The 14,785-nt window shown below is 46.3% G+C and overlaps 1 long non-coding RNA gene across 1 annotated transcript in view; it reads right to left on the reverse strand.

The window, feature by feature from the left end:
* Positions 1–12,283, reverse strand: part of LOC138809386 (uncharacterized) — a 38,742-nt gene extending 26,459 nt beyond the window's left edge. The window contains exons 1-2 of the long non-coding RNA XR_011366826.1: positions 12,269–12,283; positions 6,602–6,758 (exon numbers count right to left, since the gene is read on the reverse strand). This is a non-coding gene — a long non-coding RNA (uncharacterized lncRNA). The remainder of the gene's footprint in view (positions 1–6,601; positions 6,759–12,268) is intronic.
* Positions 12,284–14,785: the final 2,502 nt, after the last annotated feature.

Here is a 14,785-nt window from a genome sequence, read left to right on the forward strand (position 1 = left end):
ACTTTCCTGCCCCGGCTGGCTTTGAACCGCGATCCTCAGGTCTCAGCCTCCTGAGTAGCTGAGATGGCAGGCGTGAGCCACCGGCGGGGTTCAAACCTCTTAAGGAAAGGCTAAGGGAAAGGAAGTGTAAAGCAAGACCTGTAGACCACTCTCACATCCCCCCCCGACCCTGATCCGGCCGGGAGAGTGACACGGGAAGGAAGGTCTCAGAAGGTGCAAAGGCCCTGGCCCATCCCCATGCACAGTGGTTTCTAGGAACCCCTGGCCCAAGCCCTTCATACCAAGAAGCTCAGCGAAAGAGAATTAGAGCATCATCCTCAGCTATTCCTCTCCCCACACCCACCCACCCCGAGTTTCATCAAGGCATTTTTGGGGGCCCTTATTCCTGGAGTCCAGAAGAACAAAGAACCACCAAAGGGGACTGGAGCACGGCTTGGTTTCTAAGGCTCTCACAAAATCCCACCTTGGTTGTAGTTCACCGTGGGTCGGGCCCACTCCAATCTTGAGTAAGAAAGCAGTCCCACAGTTCCATGGGGGTGTGGGGGGGGGGGATGAGGGTCCCTGTCCCAAGAGAACCCAAATCTACGGGACGGGGATTATCAGGGTCCCTGCACTGGGTCAATCTTTCTCTATAAACCAGAGTTCGCTAGGGGATTAGCTCACAGCTATAAATATATATGATATACATATATATTATATATCATAGTTATTATACATGCTATATAATATATATTATATTATATATCACATACATTCTATATTATTAACTTAAAATATATATTATATACATTTCTTTTAATAATATATATTATAAAATTATATATATATATAAACATACAAGACAGGAGTTTCTGGTGTAAAAAGAACATTGGGGCTGGCTCACGCCTGTCATCCTGGCTACTCAGGAGGCTGAGATCTGAGGATCGCGGTTCAAAGCCAGCCTGGGCAGGAAAGTCTGTGAGACTCTCATCTCCAATAAACCACTAGAAAACCAGAAGTGGTGCTGTGGCTCAAAATGGTAGAGCGCTCGCCTTGAGCTGAAGAGCTGAGGGATCGCGCCCAGGCCCAGAGTTCAAGACCCAGGACCGACCAAAAAATTTTTTTAAAAAAATGATGAAATATAAGATACCGGAAGGTTCAACTTAAGTCCCACAGGTCTTTGCTAGGAGAATGCTTACTGCAACATTTGTGTGTGTGTGTGTGTGTGTGTGTGTGTGTGTGTGTGTGTGTGTGTGTGTGTGTGTGTGTTGGGGAATCAAATGACATCTCTCAACTTGAGGGTTGGGAGGGTTGAAGGGAAATGAGAGTTTGTTGATCTGTTGAATGGTACTTCCTTTGTACGAGTGCTTAAAGATAACAAAAATATAATTTAAAACAAGAAAGTGTTAAACAAATTAGGATGTGTGTACCGCTGAATATAAATTATGTAGCTATTTTATTAGGAGGGAAAAAAGAATAAACTACAACTTGCAATGACTCACCCGAAGGAGTCACGTTGGATTTGTTTTTTCACTTTTAAATATTCACTTTCATCATTTTCCTTTAACATTTCTTCTTCTTCTTCTTCCTCCTCCTCCTCCTCCTCTTTCTTCTTCTTCCTGTCAGTACTATGGCTTGAACTCAGGGTCTGGACACTGTCCCTGACTCAAGTCTAGTGCTCTACCACTTGAGCCACAGCTCCACTTCCAGGTTTTCACTGATTAATTGGAAATAAGACTTTTCCTGCTTGGCTGGCTTTAAACCATAATCCTCAGATCTCAGCCTCCAGAGTAGCTAGGATTATAGGCATGAGCCACCAGTGCCCAGCTTAACAACTAATCTTTGAAAAAGAACAACATTGCAGGCTTTCTCTAAAATATGATTTCTTACGATTATATATTTACATATATGTTATACATGTGTATATACTTACACACACATATATTTAGAAGGCTAATATAATTAAGCTAGAGTAGCCCCTATCAAGCCCTGATTGTTTTATTTTGTTTTGTTTTACACAGAAGGATGTTCATGCTCATCTGAAAATGATAACATCTACTCTTTCATGAACTGATCTTCTTCTTTGTTCTTCTTTCCCATCTGTGAAATCATTTAATGAATTTGTTTGTATCAGAAGGTTCTAATTTGCCTTGAGAGGGGAGGCTTTTTAAAAGCAAGTTTAATATAATCTAACATACTCTGATGTGGCATTAATTATAAAGCAGTGTCTAGACATAACGTGTTTGAGGCAAACAAATTTGCCCAAAAGAGGAAACACAGTAATAATAATCCCTGTATCTGTGCATCTAGGTTATTTGTGAATGATCACTGTGTGTGTGTGTGTGTGTGTGTGCGCGTGCGTGTGTGTGTGCGTGTGTGCGTGCGCGTGTGTGCGTGTGTGTGTGTGTTGTGTGTGTGTGTGTGTGTGTGTGTGTGTGTGTGTTGTGTGTGTGTGTGTTGGTCCTGGGGCCTGAACTCTGGGCCTGGGCGCTGTCCCTCAGCTCTTCAGCTCAAGGCTAGCACTCTACCACTTGAGCCACAGTGCCACTTCTGGCTTTTTCTGCTTATGTGGTGCTGAGGAATCGAAACCAGGGCCTCATGCATGCAAGGCAAGCACTTAACCTTCCCAGCCCTGTGAGCCTACTCTTTAGGCAAAGGCTGCCTCTTTCCCTTCAAGGGATAGTTCTAGGGTGATCTACAACCAGGCCGCTCTCTCCCAGAACACTGAGCCTCACGTGGAGCCCAGGCCAATCTTCCTCCAGCCCATCCTTTGGAGATCCAGGACCATGTGAGTCAGACCCATGCGTCTCCACTCCGTGCTTGGTCTGAGTGGGTACCTACTCTGTGGAAAGGAGTTGAACAGACTTTATGGAGAGCTGCTCTGTGCTCAGGCCTTGGGAGGAAAGGGCCTGGGATCTGGGGGTTCCAAGACTGACAAATGATGTTTTGCTCTGAGAACCCACAAGGACATAAGAGACTACACCAACTCTTAAACTCTTTTAGCAGGGAGCTAAGATAAGGTAATCCGGTCACGAGAGATACAGGCAGGGTTTACAGGAGGATTAGAGAAGGGGGTTTTCCTACTTAGTTGAAAGAAGTGAGATTCTACTTGGTGGTGGTGGTCTTGGGCTTGAACTCTGGGCCTGGGCGCTGTCCCTCAGCTCTTCAGCTCAAGGCGAGCGCTCTACCACTTTGAGCCACAGCTCTACTTCCAACTTTCTGGTGGTTCATTGGTGATTAAAGTATCACAGATTATTCCTGCCCAGGCTGGCTTTGAACCGTGATCCTCAGATCTCAGCCTCCTGAGTAGCCGGGATGACAGTCGTGAGCCAACCGCCCCAGCCCATCCTACTTCTCTTGAGCCCAGCAAAGTCCTAATAGCCAGTAGAGAGCTCAGGAGCAGCAAAGCCAGCTCTGAAGAGAGAGACACCGACCGGGGGTCCCCAGCCCTGGGGAAGCAGGCTGGCTTGCTTGAGAACTCCCAGGAGAATCGTGTCCCCTGCCCTTGTCCAGTTCTAGTCCACCATCAGAAGGGTGCAGAGCCCCTGCTCAGCCTGCACCTGTTTGCTGTTCTGATACCTGCCCCCCCTCACCCCCAGAATGACCACGCTGCCTTCTTCCTGTTGGAAACACTCTTTACTTCTCCTAGACTCCTAGAGTCTTTGGTTTAAAAACAAGAATATATATATCTTCCCAGGGCTTGGAGGCATGGCTCCATTGGTAGAGCACCAGCCAATGAGCAAAAAGCATCCGGTACAGGGTTAAGAGGGCTTGTCTCAGGCCCTAAAAAAAAATCATTTCTTTCTGCACAGAAGATCTGAGTTCTCTTCAAGTTCACCCAAAAAGCCTTCAGGGAGTGTTTCCTATGAGCCAGAGAAGGATCTAGAAAGCCAGGGGAGGGCCAAGAGAGAAATACAAAAATGCTTATCATCAAGAGCTTCCCTCTTGGTTAATGAACAAACAACTTCAGTGCTCTAAGAGGAGAGGGGGAAGGGGGAAGAGGAGGGGGTGGGAGGAGGAGAAGGGGAAGAATGGAAAGGAGGAGGAGGGGGAGGAGGAGGAGGGGAGGACAGGAGGAGGAGGGGAGGAGGAAGAGGAGGAGGAAGAAGGGAGGAGGAAGAGGAGGAGGAAGAGGAAGAAGAGGAGGAGGAGGAGGAGGGAGAGAAGGGGGAAGAGGAGGAAGAAGGAGAGGAGGAGGAGAAAGAGTAGGGAAAGGAGGAGGAAGAGGAGGATGGGAGCAGGAGCAGAGGAGGAGGAGGAGGGAAGGAGGAGGAAGAGGAGGGAAGTAGGGGGAGGGAGAGGAGGAGGAGGAGGGGGAAGAGGAGCTAACTGGGATTCCTGCCTGTATCAGCCTTTATCTTCCTGTGGGGACCCGGACCCTGTGGTTAGAGTTCCCAAAGTTGAGGCCAGAGTGAAGGGTTCATCTGTAATGGGATTACTTCTCGCCCCGTTGGCTTTTATTACAGCCCATTGTCTCCGCGCGGCCTGAGAATCTAACCTTACTGAAAGCATATTTTGGTAATCTGATATAAACTAAATTTAAACTTTGACCCCCAACAATAAAAACGCTACTTTCCCTCTCCGAAAACCTGAAATCTCAGATGAAGGGCCTGCCAGCTTCACTTTCCGGGTCTCGAAGTGACTTTAATTAGATTCTAAGCATTACTCAGAAGGAGCCGGGGAACGGGCCAGCTGGGCCGGGGCTGGTGGCTGGCATGATGGCAGGCAGCTGGCTGCATTCCCTTTCATTTCCAGGAGAACTCAGACCCTCAACTCAGACCCTCAACTCAGACCCTCAACTCTAACCCCTATTGGGCGATGGTGTGTGGTCGAGCACCAAGTTAGTGCTGGAAATGTAAAAAGAAAATCGCTGACTTTGGCTGCATTTCAAGTCTTTTTTTTTTTCTTTCTTCTTCTTTTGATTCTCCTTTTTTTTTTTTTGCACAAACTGCTTTAATCCTGCTGTGGGTAAAGGTTAAGTGTGGGCTTACTTACGCCATGTTCTAATTCCTGTAGGTTATCTGACAGAGGGGAAGACAAGATACAGGCCAGGCCACGGGGGAGCTCCCTGCTACCCTTGTTTTTCCCCGTACAGCTGCCCGGCCTGCCACCCACTCTGCTGTCATCTTTATTTTTAATTTTAATTAATTTCTGCCTTTTTATTCAGAGCTTGGCACTTGGTAACTTGCTTCAGGTTTACCCTCTGGGGCATTACAGCATCCACCTTTTGCCTATTTAATTTTAACAGATAGAAATCAAATTTAAAAAACAAAAAGCAACAGCAGAAAGCAACTGACCGTTCAAAGTAGAAGATGGCCTCCATTAATAACTGCTTACCCAGAAAGCATTTCCTGTTTATACACGGAGCTAATGAGAATCTATCAGGCCTGTCAAATACACTGGACACCCAATTCAAATGTCAAGCCAAAATGTAAGAGGTCACACATTTCCTTTGCTAACTAAAAGTGTGATTCATAAATATTATTACTACCGAACTCTCCATCTACAACATTTGTTTAGAACTATGCACATGTAATATAAATTGTGATGAAGTTAAATGGGTATATTATTTCCTGTTTTAAGGGCTAACAGCAACATGAATTATGCCTTACTGAAATCCCACATTTTACACCCCCAGGTTGGATTTTTTTTTTTTTTGCACATTCATTCATAAATCCTTTACATTCCCCAGCCTCGCCAGTAATGTTCACGGGGGCTGCCTGGTTAAAGAGATCTGACTCTTGCAAAGGTCGGTGGAACGGACATAAACTTTGGATCGAGCTCCGTTTACAAACACAAGCAGAGACGCAGAATAGACTGACGAAGCCAAGGCCTCAACCTCTGGAAGTCTAGTACCCAAGTAAGTTCAGAACCCAAGGTCGACAGAAACCTCGCATGGGTGGCGTGAGTTAGTGAGAAACTGAGTCAGGAGAGGAGCCATGGAGATTTTTCTGTTGGTGGTGGTGGTCGTGGGGCTTGAACTCTGGGCCTGGGCGCTGTCCCTCAGCTCTTCAGCTCAAGACGAGCGCTCTACCACCTGAACCACAGCGCCCCTTCTGGTTTTCTGGTGGTTCATGGGAGATCAGAGTCTCATGGACTTTCCTGCCTGGGCTGGCTCTGAACTGCAATCCTCAGATCTCAGCCATCCTGAGTGGCTGGGGTGACAGGTGTGAGCCATTGGCACCATGGGGATTTTTTACCTCCGCCATGAATACCAGGAGTAGGGACAGGATCTGGGAAACAACCTTTCATTCTCTTTCTGTTGACAGCTACCACGAATGTCATCCATTACAAATGTACATATATATATAAATATATACATAGATTATTTATATACACACATACATATATATCTTTAAACAGTTTCAAGAGGATGAAATTCAGTCTAGCCAGGAACCCAAGGAAAGAAGCCAGAGAACAGAAATAAGGCAACAGAGCTATACCCACACCAGCCAGGCCTCAGCCTTGCTCCCCTCAGAGCGGGGCACACCCCTGGGGCTGGGCCTGGCCAGACCGGGTCCGGTCTCTGGGAGAGGAAGGTAGGGGCTGGGCCTGGCCAGACCGGGTCCGGTCTCTGGGAGAGGAAGGTAGGGGCTGCTACTCCTCAGAGTAACTGACTCACCCCTTTCCAGAATCCCTCTGTCCGCAGAGCCGGCCTGGACGCCATTGAGCAGATGAAACCAGCTTTGATGTCATGAACCGAGCAGGGAAAGAGGGATCAGCTGGGCTTCTGTGAGAGGTAAAGGGGGGAGGATCTGCTTTTGAAGTCTTCTTGAGTCCTAGACCAGAAACAGCAGACACCATCGAAATGCATCTCTGTGGACGCCGCCGGGGCCCACTGACCCCCTGCCCCAGCCCAGGGGGACACCCTGCCCGCCCCACCCCCCACCCCGGCCTCCACAAAGTCTCCAGCAAGGCCTCAGACTCAGAGCAGTCACTGTTCTGCTGGAGAACTGGCTAGAAGCATGTGGATCACATTGAAAGTTTTTGTTTTTAATTTGGTTTAAAATGGTGTTGGCTTAGCATTCCCTCCCCACACACACACATTGTAAGGTAATGGTTATGACAACTGGTATACCTTCAACGCTGTGCTTCCAAGTTGTTGACAAGGATTTGAAGCAAAAGAAAATGATTTTAAAGGTAGTTCCCATCAAATAAGTGCTGGGGTCTTAGGTGTCCTGTTAAACATGGATGGTTTCTCTCACTCACAAAGTCCCACAAGCTCCTGAATCTCTTGTCCCAAGAATCAACCATGGGAGGATTTCTATCACCATATACATTTGTATAGTATAGATAGTTTATATATAGTATAATATTGTACAATATATTGTATAGTATATACTATATATATATACTATATATAGTACTATATATAGTATATATATACTCTACAATATTATACTATATATAGTATATATGTACAATATTATACTATATATAGTATATATGTATAGTATATATACTCTACAATATTATACTATATACTATATACTATATACTACATACTATATATATTATAGTATATATTATAGTATATTATATTATAGTATATATAGTATATATAGTATATATGTAGTATATATATGTGTAGTATATATACTACATATATACTATATATATTTTATATATGTATATATAGTATATATGTAGTATATATATGTGTAGTATATATAGTATATATACTACATATATACTATATATATTTTATATATGTATATATTATATATAGTATAATATTGTAGAGTATATTATAGTATATACTATACTATATATTGTATAATATTATACTATTATATACTATATGTATATACTATACAATATTATACTATATACAATATTATACTATACAATATTATACTATATTATATTATACTATACTATACTATTATATTATATTATATACTATATGTATATACTATACAATATTATACTATATAGTATAATATTGTATAGTATATACATATACTATATATATAGTATATACATATACTATATATATAGTATATATATATAGTATATATATAGTATATATATATGTATATATATATATATACATATACATATACTATATACTACTATATACACACACACACATATATACATACACATATATATGTACATGTACATATTTTTTTTCTTTTCTTTCTTTTAGGTTGGTTGTGAGGTTGGCTTGAACTCAAGGCCTGGGCATGTCTCTGAGCTCTGTTGCTCAAGGCTAGAGCTCCACCACTTTGAGCCACAGCTTTACTTCTGGTTTTCTGGTAGTTCATTGGAGATAATAGTCTCTTAGGGACTTTCCTGCCTAAGCTGCCTTTGAACCATGATCCTCAGATCTCAGCCTCCCAAGTAGCTAGGACGACAGACATGAGCTACTGGCACCCAGCTGGATTTAATTCTTGATAAATGAAACTGTTACTATCAACATAAAATGCCTATTTTATGTCTTTGTCATCTTGAAATCCACTCCTGATTTAGTATAGCACTATCTGTATTCTTGTGTACATGCAGTATTTGCATGTTGTCTTTTGACTGTTTCCATCTTCCTTTAGTACAGAATATTCCTAATAAAGCATGTATACTTGGGGTTTTCATTTCTCTTTATCCAACCTGACAATCTCTACCTTTTACTTTGGAAGGATAATGTATTTATAGTTCAGTGTAACCATTCATACATCTTGATTTGATATAAATGGGATGTGGGGGTGATTTCTTTTTTCTGTCCATCACACTTTCTGTTTTCTGTTCTTATCCAGTTTGGAGATAGAACACATTGTTTAGCATTACATTTCATCTCCTAAATAAATATTGTAGTCAGACTTCTTTGCTCTTGGTGACGGCTCTACAAATTGCAATCTTTACCTTTAATTCATCACAACTTACTCTTTTTCTTTTCTTTCTTTCTTTCTTTCTTTTTTTGTGGCAGTTGGGAGGCCTGAACTCTGTACCTGGGTGCTGTCCCTCAGCTCTTCAGCTCAAGGCAAGCGCTCTACCACTTGAGCCCCAGTGCCACTTCCGGCCTTTTCTGCTTATGTGGTGCTGAGGAATCAAACCCAGGGCCTCATGCATGCAAGGCAAGCGCTCTACCACTGAGCCACCTTGCCAGCTCCTAAATAAATATATTTTACAGCCAGTCACTGGTTGCTCACACATGTAAAATCCTAGGTACTGAAGAGGCTGAGATCTGAGGATCACAGGTGAAATCCAACTGGGGTACAAAAGTCCACCAGACTCCAATTAACCAGCAAAAAAACAAAAAACCAGAAGCGAAGGTATAGCTCAAGCAGTAGAGAGCCAGCTTTAAAGGAAAATGCCAAGGGAAAGCATGCAGCCCTGGGCTCAAGCCCCAGTACTCGTACACACCCACACACAAAATATATATTACTATGTGAAAAATTTTAAAAAATTAGAATACATTCCCTGTAACAATTCTCTTCTTCCTGTCCCTGTTCAGTTCCCTAAGGACCATAATGCTTTGTTCCTTTGTTATTTTCACTTTACATGGCCAATTACCGTTAAAAGGCTTGAAAGGTGCTTTCCGCTTACAGTCCCGTTCGCGCTTTCTGATGATCTTCATGAAACCACTTCCTGAGACCAGGCATTCTCCTGAAACCATTTTCTGTCCTCCTGCAGAAGTTCTGTTCACACTCCCTGCTCTTCTACAGGCGGATCCTCACAGCTTCTGCGGTGTTTCAGTTTCATTTTTCCAGGTCGACAAGTTGTTGCTTTGGTTTCTCCCCCATTCTGATGCCAAAATTCACGTATCATTGCCTTCTGACTCCAATAACTCCTGATGAAAAGTCACCTGTCTCTCATGATCATTGCTCGCCTCCATAATTTTCTCTTCCTCTCTGGCCAATCCGGAAGATTTCTAAGTAAAAATGTTTTCCTTCTTACCCATACTCCATTTTGAGCGATTTGACTATGATCCTGTTCAGGCTTCCAGAAGCTTCTTCTTCCTCCCCACCCCACATACACGTACTTAGTTTGGGAAAATGTCTGATGTCAGCAGACTCTTTCCCCGGGCCTGTTCCTAAGAGCGGGTCGTGGTTCCCCCGGTTCTGGCCTCAGTGTCCTGCGGGGTTGGTGATATGGCAACCTGTTCCTCTTTCTTCCAGTAGCAGACAAGTTCTGCCTTGTCTTCTCAAGAGGTCAGATGCATGGGAGAATTGTTATTGGTTCCCTTTCCTAGATTACATCATAGGCATGTCCTGGACCACGTGACATTCTCTTCCTGCCTGCCCCCGCCCCCCCAATCTTTCTCCTGGGCTCAGTAGAGGCCTACCTTCAAGAGTGAGCCAGAAGATACTCCTTGTGTCTGCAGCTAAGTCATAATGGCTCTTATAAGTTCACTACAGTGGTGGTTGTTTTCTTCTTTCTTCCTTCTCCATCTGCCCAGGGTAAGAGAATTGTGCATCCCCCTCTCTCCTTAAGAGAGGCTGTCAGCCTCCAGACTTCACGTCAGGACACTGCCTTGCATCCTCAGGCCTGGTGACAGACCCGAACACGCAGGATTTTATAAACCGTCTGGCTTTTTTAATCATTAGGGTGAGAGGAATATTCTCTTACAGACTCTCACATCCTAGGTGGAAGCACTCATCTAATATGAATATTGGTAACTAATCATCATCTTCTGGTATGGATTTGAAGCCTTTGGGACACAGATTTACCTTTTACGTATGTATTCATTTTTCTTGCCGGTCATGGGGCTTAAACTCAAGGCTGGGTCACAGTCCCTGAGCTCTTTTTTCTCAAGGCTAACAACGCTCTACTACTTTGAGCCACAGCACCACTTCCAGTTTTCTGGTGGTTCATTGGAGATAAGTCTCCCGCCTGGGCCGGCTTTGAGCCCAGATCCTTGGATCTCAGCCACCTGAGTAGCTGGGATTAAAGGCGTGAGCCACTGGCGCCCGGCTATATTTATTTGTTTCTAATGAAATAAAATGACATCTAGTCCTTCTCCCTGTAATTGCATGCGCACAGCACTGCTCACAGCAAGGAGGGAGGGGTTTATGCACAATCGAGAAAGGGATGGATAGCATCAGAATAATCATTCTTAACTCCAGAGCACCAGGCAGCACGCATTAGAGTCACAGCAGGTGAGGCCGTCAGCATCTGACAGGCATGATTTCCGTCCTCACAACTCAGTATGCTAGAGATTGTCACGCAGGTGGTACTCAGAGAAATCAGATAAGTTACCCAGCGACTACCTTGTGAAAGCAGAACTTGAACCCAAGTAGTCAAGATACCAGAGTCCATACTCTTCATCTCTGGAGCGAATGGGGATGGGGGGGGGAGGTTGAAGGCTTATTTAGACTACATTTACTTTCTTTTTTATTTTTTTTTAATCGGTCTTGGGGCTTGAACTCAGGGCCTGGGCGCTGTCCCTCAGCTCTTCAGCTCAAGGCAAGTGCTCTACCACTGGAGCCACAGCGCCACTTCTGGTTTTCTGATGGTTCATTGGAGATAAGAGTCTCAGGGACTTTCCCGCCTGGGCTGGCGGGAGATCCTCAGATCTCAGCCTCCTGAGTAGCTGGGATTAGAGGTATGAGCCACAGGCGCCGGCTATATTTATTTTCATCCATTACTTGACAGGAAGATTGGGACTCATTCCTAGAGCTTTCCAGGCATCCACAGCCTGAGTGTGCCTGTGTGTATGTGTGTGCACACACATGCTCTCTCTCACACTTACACACATAAACACACATACACACACACTCCAGCCCCCCCCCATCCCCGTATTAATCTTCCACAAGAACTGTCCACTCCCAGACCTGAAGAAATTCCTTTCCTCAGGCCACCTGACAGACTTAGCAGGGTCAGGGCCAAAACTGGACAAAAGGGCTGTAAGAGTGGGTACCAAAGAATGCCCATCTGCAGGACTAGGGTATAGATGGCTCCTTCAGTGAACGCAGACAGCCGGTGTGACCATCCAGAGAGAGCCCCTGGGGGAGGGAGGGACAGGGCTGTCATTGGTAGCTGGGCTGTGGGAGGGGTGGGCGGCCCCAGTGCATTGTGGGTCACCAGTAATGAATCTGAAGGAAAAACTCCATGACCTAAAGGGGAAGGAGGACAAATTCACTTCCTGCGCTTGCAATTTGACAACATGACTTCCCAGACAAGTAGACAAGACATCTAGAATAGAGCTTGCTCTTCTTGGAGCAATCTCATGACTATTCAAAGTAAGTCTTCCCCATGTCTTTATCAAAGAGGTGGGGGGGGGTAGAGATTGATTGATTCTGTCATTTTGGGACAAGAGATCAAACATCCCTTAATCTCTATCCGTGGATACCTTCTTCTGGAGTCTGAGAATGCACCCCGTGCTGCACCCCAAGTCGGCTTGGTTATCCCTCCACCTTCCTGGTACCTGAGACCCTGGAAAACAGAAATGTGGTTTTACTTATGCAGCTCTCTACCTCTGGGAGATGTGTGCATTGATAACACAGCAGCCACGACAGGGGATTTCAGAAATGCATAACTGGGACGGCTGCGGTTGCATTCCTCCAAGAGGATCAACACACTGAAATCCATCTGAGAGCCGGGCTGCGTAACCCGAGCGCAGCCAGCCATCGTTCAAGATCCCCTCAGTACTCCTCAGGGACAAGTGGGACCCCAGGGCTCCAGGTACTCCAGAAGTTTCCTCTTGTAGGAGAGGCCAATATGGCGGCCTGACCCCTCCCAGGCACTGTCTTATACCTCCAGGCGTCTACCAATGAGGGTTGTTATTCATTGAAATAAGCTCCCCCCACCAAAAAAAATATACAGGGGATGAGGGCTTTCTTGCTTTGGTGAGGTAGGCCAGGGAGGGTAGAACCCTGGGCCTCTCAGCACTCCGTTTAGGTGAACCCAGCATGCCCAAGACCTGTTTGTTGAGTGAATCAATGAACCAATCAACAAACCCAAGAGCTGCCCTGGGCTGGGGAGCCAGAAGGTTCCAGTGGCGGAGGGAGGAGCATCAAGGTGTGACGTCACATCCTGTCTCCCAGAGAGAGGCCACGGGCCCAAAGGACCAGGCCCTGCTGGAGTCTGACGGCACAACCTTAACACCAAAGGCCAAATCGGATGAGGCCAAAGATGGGGTTAGAGTGGGTCGTGAAGTTGGGGGACACCAGGCAAGCTGCTAGGCGAGGCCCCAGGCCTAGGCCCCTGACTTCCTTTTGTTGGCCAAATGGCTGACATCAGGGCCAGCTCACAAGAAGTGAACGAGCTGCCACTGGTGTCTCCCAGGGCCCCAAATGGACAAGAGGACAAGAGAAATGAGGTGTATATGGTTGGGGGGGGGCCACACTGAAATCAGATTAGCTTCTAGGGGTTCGAGGACACTCTAGACCCTGCCATGGGGTGGGAGGGGTCAGGAATGAGCTCGGGCGGGCCTGTGCCCTTTACTTCAAGGCAGCCTAGCTGGACAAGAGGGCTGGCCCCCCCAAGACGAGCCAAGGAAAGAAGGTCAGGTCCCCACGCTAGGGTCTGCTAGGGGACATCACGGCCCTCCCGCCGGAGGACGCAGGACCACTGAGACAGACACGTGGCAGTTGCTTGCATCCCTCCTAGAAGAAAGTCAGGCCAGAGGGGGCTGCTCAAGTTCAGGTTTGTCCTCCAGAGGCCCAAAGGCCTGGCTAGCAGATTGTGTTACCCACAGCTCTGCCGATGGTTGCCTAGCAACACCCACCAGCTTCTAGCCTCTAAATCCCTCATTTGTGTCTGAAGGGCACCGGGTGCTGTTTGCTTGACCCTCAGCAGGTCTCTCCCCTCCAACTCCCTTCTATAACAGGAGGGCGGGTGGGGGGCTGGGGCTACACGTTCCCCTCTCCCCATCGTCTCCCCCGGCTCAGGGCCCATGCAGCCCAGATCACCCCAGGGTGCAGGGGAGCGCCCATGGCAAGCTGGCAAGCAGACGTTGCTCACTAGGAGCAGAAGCAAGAGGAGAGGGAGGCCGAACTCAGCTCACAGGAGTCACAGTTGGTGAAGATCTTGATCCTGATCTGCTCCGAGGCAAACTGTTTATCATCCACAAGAGCAGAAGACAGGCTCGCGTGTACAGAGATGAAGTGTTACTCAAGACCGTGTCTAAACAGTGTGTAAGAATAAATATTCTTATTCTCAAGCAAGACCGTGTCCAGCTGGGGGTGGTGTGGGGAGTGGATAGCAAGAAAACCCATATAGAAAAATAAAACTAAACCAGAACAAGGAGTTACGGGGGACAGGAGAGTGGCTTTCTTTTTCTTTTCTTTGGTCAGTCGTGGGGCTTGAACTCTGGGCCTGGGCACTGTCCCTCAGCTCTTCAGCTCAAGGCGAGTGCTCTACCATTTGAGCCATAGCACCACTCCTGGTTTTCTGGTGGTTCATGGGAGATAAGAGTCTCATGGACTTTCCTGCCCAGGCTGGGTTTGAACTGTGATCCTCAGATCTCAGCCTCCTGAGTGGGTAGGATGACAGGCGTGAGCTACCGGTGCCCGATGGAATGGCTTTCTGATACACAAATGGTGGATTTCCAGAAACTGAAACAAGAAACTAAGAGACCTCAAACTCATAGCCCAGGGGCACAGAGTTCCTCCCTCCCTGCCAGCAACCACGGCCGCCCCCTCCTGTCCCTCTACAGTAGTCTTTTAGCTCAACTCCCAGGAACCTTTGCAGGGAGGGGGAGGGGGAGGGGGAGAGAGAAAGAGAGAGAAGGCTGAGACCTGATGGTTCATGGTTCAAAGCCAACCTAGGCAAGAAGTCTACAGGACTCTTATTTCCAAATTTAATCAGCAAAAAGCTGGGCTGGGGCCATGGCTGACATGGTAGAGTGCCAGCCATGAACAAAGAA

The sequence above is a fragment of the Dipodomys merriami genome, unplaced genomic scaffold (assembly GCF_024711535.1).
Source record: "Dipodomys merriami isolate MVZ:Mamm:240054 unplaced genomic scaffold, mDipMer1.0.p SCAF_496, whole genome shotgun sequence".
NCBI lineage: Eukaryota > Metazoa > Chordata > Mammalia > Rodentia > Heteromyidae > Dipodomys > Dipodomys merriami.